The 5,909-nt window shown below is 41.1% G+C and overlaps 1 protein-coding gene across 2 annotated transcripts in view; it reads left to right on the top strand.

Annotated features, from left to right (window-relative positions):
• LOC106814252 (transcription initiation factor IIA subunit 1-like) overlaps positions 1-5,909 on the top strand; it is a 41,111-nt gene that overhangs the window by 19,332 nt on the left and 15,870 nt on the right. The gene's annotated exons all lie outside the window — the stretch shown is intronic.

Raw genomic sequence — 5,909 nt, 5'->3', positions numbered from 1 at the left:
ATCTCGCGGCAACTGATTTTGCTATTAGAGCTCCCTCCACCCGCCCCCTCCCCCCACTCTCCCCCCATCACCACCACTACGCTCGCGCTTGACGCATATCCATGATAACATGTTCATATAGCGAAGTCATTAAAGTTACACAGCTGTATCTTTATTACTGTACTACCGGTATAGCAAAGCCTAGCTATCATAGATTTTAGATCTGTATTAGTAGTATCCTAGATATATGCTCTGAGCGCGAACGCCGTGATGGGAGGGTGCTCTTCATTTGTTTGCCAGTGAGTTTAGCATCCGAACACCTGTCGTCAGGTGAGCGCTGTCGCTCTGCGGCACTTGTTATGGTTAAATTGCTGCATTATACTTCTTATTTTACTATATTGTTTGATGTGAACATACACTCGTGACGCATACAAAGCCTATAGCAAGCAATTAATGTCAGGAATTTAACTAATATAAAATCGTCCAGGTTTTTTGGATTTTTAACTAGTTGAGGAACAATCTTATCAGGTAAGAATTTAACAATACGTTTAGTCCCGTTAGTTCTTACTTTTAATGTAAAAAAATGGCAACAAAAATTTTACAAATTTTACCATAGAAAATTCGTGACGTAGTCAATTTAAGGGAGGAGAATCATAGACGAAAACAAGGTAAAGTTTGAATATATTTATTCACATATTGATAGAATATTTACAAGTTGAAAACTATGCAAAACGCTGCGGTGTCATACACTGTCATACTCTTCTCTATTATGAGCTCTTGGCGTATATGAAACTAAAAACGATTATCAATGACGTATGAGTTATGTCTGATGAGTTATGCTTCGTAGTTAAATTGTTTCTGTCATTCCGTATTGGAATTATTGGATCAAGAGTAGCTTGGTACCTCTCTTCCTCCCTCTTTAGGTCATAGTCGTGTGCAAATTTGAGTTAAAAATTTTTCTACTGTCATCTGTGTGCAGTCTTGTTAATGATCTCTGTCTATTATTTGATCAACTTTGTGTCTTTGTCTCTTTTCGTCATCGATATAGTCTCTTGGATTTTCAAGACTAATATTTATGAGGTTATGTGGTATTGTAACTGTCACTGTCATTGTCAGGGAAGCACACTATGTAATTCAGACATACCAAGTCAACACGCATTAAGCTGCAATATATATGAAAAACATTTCAAATCTGCACAAATGAGATTGTTTATTTTAGGAAGTGCAGTTTCCAAAAGCAGATAATAATTAAGAAATAACTAAAATAATAGTTGTGACATTGACAATCTAGTAGCACTCGATCATCTGAGCGTGATCATTGCGTTTGACATGTGCCGTCTTCCAGGATCCCTTTAAGTTTAGCTTCTTGATTTCTGTTATTGTATCCCCCGCGACGAAGTCGGCGGGGATACTATGGTTTCATGTCTCCCCAGCCGCCGCCGCTCGGTCCGCTGTAGAGAATTCCCTTCGCTCTCTAACTCGGCCCCTAATTGACCTAGCGCTAGCCAAACTTGGTATACTTACACATCTTGGGGAGAAGGTGAGCCAGCGTACCAAAAAACCAGGTCACTGCGACCTTTAATTGACCTTTACCCTTGACCTTGATCATATTTCCCTTCCGCTCTCTAACTCGGCCCCTAAAATGACTAGCGCTACCAAACTTGGTATACTTACACATCTTGGGGAGAAGGTGAGCAGCGTACCAAAACCAGGTCACTGCGACTTTATTATTTGACCTTGATTAATATTTCCCTTCCGCTCTCTAACTCGGCCCTAATTGACCTAGCGTTACCAAACCTTGGTATACTTACACATCTTGGGGAGAAGGTGAGCAGCATACAAACCAGGTCACTACGACTCTTATTTGACCTGACCTTGATCTATTTCCCTTTCGCTCTATTACTCGCGCCTCTAATTGACCTAGCGCAACCAAACTTGTGTATACTACACATCTTGGGAGAGAAGGTGTGTGTCGCGTACCGAAACCAGGTCACTGCAACCTTTATTTGACATTGACCTTAGACCTTGACCTTGACCTCATCATATTGTTTTCTCTCCACTCTAAATCGCCCCTAATGATTGTTCTAGTGCAACCAAACTTCGTATACTTACACAATACACATCTTGGGAGAACACGGGGAATACATGTAGTTGGCGACAACTGCCCCTTTCTAGTTTTATTTGTAATCTCTTCCTTCCTCTTTGGTTAGTTGTGAAATTCAACTCATATCCATACATAAGAGAGATGCCTCTCTACGCTCTCGATGCAATTTTTTTTTAATTACATGCTAATTATAGTGACTGGCCAAAATTTGTGAATTTATACAAAAAATGCTTTTTTTTTTATTTCTGAGAACAGCGAAGGTTGGCGACCTAGAACTATTTAAACCATAAGTTGTTCATAATATGAACTAAAAAGGGAGCGGTTGGTCGTTCTGGATATTTTTAAATGCTTTAAAATTTTTAGAAATAAGTTGAAAGCATGTACGAAAATTTGTTAGTGATTTTTCAAACCGCACAATTTCGTAAACAAAGAGCCATATAACTTATTAAAATATAATTTTTTTTTAAATTCCAAGGGACCTTCTTTTTTCGTTGATATGTTAGCCCACGTGTGCGTCCACGGAGGGGTATTTTAACATGTAGGGCACCACTGTTGCCAACAGCGTTTGAGTTTATGGGCGACAGGTTTTGAAATAGCAAAGCCCAAGAAAAAACACAAACAAAGCCAAATATGCAAACTGCACTGCCACTGTCGAACGGGACGACGTACGTGAAGCTGCGTTCACACGAGGATTTCAGTACGCTCTGCATGCGTTCACACCGTACCGGTTAAAAATATTCAAGACTTATACGGCGGCTTCCCAGTACCGTACTGAAATACTGAGGCTTATTCGGCGGGAAAAGTGAGTTCCCGCGAAAACAACGGGCACCACGCTGGTCGCGTTATTGGTCAGTTCGTGTGAACGCAATTTGCCATGGCATCGTAAGCTGGTGAAAACTGGTAGTCGCGGCTACATTGATACTAGGCGCCGGAGTGTCGTGTTTCACTTTAAGGCCTCATTGCCAATTGAAAATATTTCTCCGAATTTCCTTTTGATAATCCGTCATCACCAAAGCGGGATCGTTATATGGTTCATCTGGATCATAATTTTGTGTAATTTTACTGAAAAAACTGCCACAAACACTGACTTTCATGCGGCGCCACCATCATGAAAAACACTTTCCCTCTAGTCTAACCGACGAAATTATTACTATTATACACTAGCCAGCTAAGCCCTCGATTGCTCCGTGTGAACGCTGCGGGTTGTGTTAGCACGGATTTCAGCGAATCAGCCACCAGATTAAGTACGCGAAAGCAGCAAGGCCATGGGAATCTCGTGTGAACGTTCAGCTGGGAGTCACAGCGCGCACTTGCTAGCATGAAACTATTACAGGCTCTATTATTCACTGTTTTACTCTATGCCGCATGTCACGCAGGCTCGAAATTCCAGAGGTAATCGGTAATACGGATTTGTTACAGATTTTCATGAGGAAACCTAAAGGAAAAATCCGTACGCGATTACATAAAAAGAACTTGATCGGTACGAGTGCTCTTCCACCTCGAGCAAACTTTTATCCAATTTGGTCTTAAAATCATTAAAGGCGACAGTAGCCTCTAGGATTTTACTGCATACAACTGTAATTACTGCTAATTAACAAATCGTCTTATACCTCACATGTATTTGTCACCAGATACTTAATTAAATTCATTTACACATCAACGCGCCTACGAAATTTGACGGCCGCCATGACGACCGGGGCGGTTGATGCTCGTCCGTGCTGCACCCTGAAAAAGGTGCGTATTTGCATTTTTATTTCTGAGGTAAATGACGAGGGCTAATCACAAAAGTGCAATTTTATTTAATACCTAAATGCTATTTAACGAACGATATTTATTTTAGGGCAAATTTTATCCATATTATGAACTGAAACTAATATGTCTTTATAGATATTTACAATCCTTTTGCTTTTAAATGAAATAAAATAGAAAATTACGCCTCGGTCTGTAGGCCCTTGGCTTGGAAAGTGGTTTTTGGCCGCCAACTGCTCAGATCGTGCGCTTTGAGTGGCGCCACCGCGTTTGTAATCAAACTGTAGCTCGTTAGTTTTAAAACATTGTTTTAAAAATTATTTTTAATGCGTGACTGAACATGAACTTTTTATGTTAGCAGCAATTCGACCTAAATTAGCTGAAAATAACCCTAGAACCTACAGAGGCCCTACTGTTCCTTTAAATGTACACAGAGGCCAGGAGCACGCCAGTCTGTGCGTGACGAGCCATTTATTACAGCATTTCAGATCAACTATCTGGAACAAATCTGTACAATAAAATTTGTGCGTGAGCTCCCAATGCTTTAAAATAGCCAATGGGGTTTAACTTTAAGGGTATTTTATCAGGACGCGTTTTGTCCTGCATGCAATTTTTTCTTTCATAGTAAAATTTAGCCTAACCCTGTACGCGAATTACTCTAGATTTGAGCGGATATTGCGCATTTGGAAGCGAACAACATCCATACGGAAGTAGTATCAAGACTGGAGGAATTGAGCCCTGCATTGTGTAGGAGAGGTGCACATTTCCGTCTTCAAAATTTTGCCAAATTCCGTTCCAGAGATTACGTTAAATTCCACTTCAATTCCGTTATCAGCACAATTTCTACATCATTTTAATCAGAAATAATTAAACAATTAAGAGAAGAACATTGCATGGATGCCTGTTTTTTCTGTGATTTGTAATTTTTGGATCTGCTAATTTCTTTTGGAGGGTTAAAGTGATGAACTTGTAAGATAAGGTTTTCATAATCCATTTGTTGTGTTGGGAGTGATTTGAGCTGTTTTAAAGGTTATTTTTGCCGAGCTTGTTTTTGGGATGGTTATTTTATGAGCTGAAACTTCGGTGAATTCAACGCTCCAGAGGGTGTTCACTGTCTTTGTGTTGTTCTTGTTGGATCCTGTTGTGCTGAATTTCCGTCCCATTTTTCGTTTTTATGGAAATCGGTGCAGTCCTTACATGGTGCTCCAACTTGTGCGGGGCGCTTTATTGTCGTCAATTCAGTGCTCAGCGGCGTGTTTACTTCATACTGTCACTTCTGAGCTGGCTAGTGCTGTTATTTCTGCTATTGATTCGTGCGCGTGCCTGTTGCACGTAGGAATTGTGTACATGTACGCGTACTATTTCGTTGTGTTGTGTTGTTTTGGTGCCCTGTACGCTCGTGGTGGCTCTATGCTTTTAGTTCAAATTGTTAAGTCTGTTTGCGCTATCGGTGGGTGCACACTCGGTGGTGGGTATCCTGTGCTGTCGTCGCGTATGCTCGGTCTGGCTCTGCGACTTGATTGTGCCTATGGTGTCGCGTGTGCGTTGGACCTGCCCTGTCGAGCGTGCCTACGTAGACCCGTAGGATTATAGAACGGTAATCCACTGGCGAAATGCGTAATATGAAATTCACACGTATATCTTTGCGTGCCGGCACATTCGCTGTGTCATTCGCCGATAGTAGCTTTTCGCCTCCAATTCGGCGTAACGCCTCCAGTTAAAGCGATTCATTTGCGAGTTTTTTGCAGCGTTTTTAGTGTTTTTATTCTTACCTTTCATGAGTGCCTACCGTTGGTTGCTTGAGTAACAGTAATTGTTTGAAATAACTAAATAAAAAAGTGTCGGTTTAGAACCGCATGCAGAAGGACAAATGCATGCCACGATTACAATTTTTGCGTTCTCTTGTTGATCTTTTGCTGTCAGGCTCTCGCACTTTCTCGCGGTACCGCGGAGACGTCAATCAAGGTGTACAGTAATGCCAAATCGACGGAGCATATCTTTGGCGTCAGCATGTTAAACACAGATCGAGCGCCGTCAAGCGTGCATAATATAGCTAGCGTACACAAACAAGAGTGTA

The sequence above is a fragment of the Priapulus caudatus genome, unplaced genomic scaffold, assembly GCF_000485595.1.
Source record: "Priapulus caudatus unplaced genomic scaffold, Priapulus_caudatus-5.0.1 Scaffold25, whole genome shotgun sequence".
Taxonomy (NCBI): Eukaryota; Metazoa; Priapulida; class Priapulimorpha; order Priapulimorphida; family Priapulidae; genus Priapulus; species Priapulus caudatus.
The sequence above is the reverse complement of the archived record's forward strand: the minus strand, read 5'-3'. Positions and strand labels throughout refer to the sequence as shown.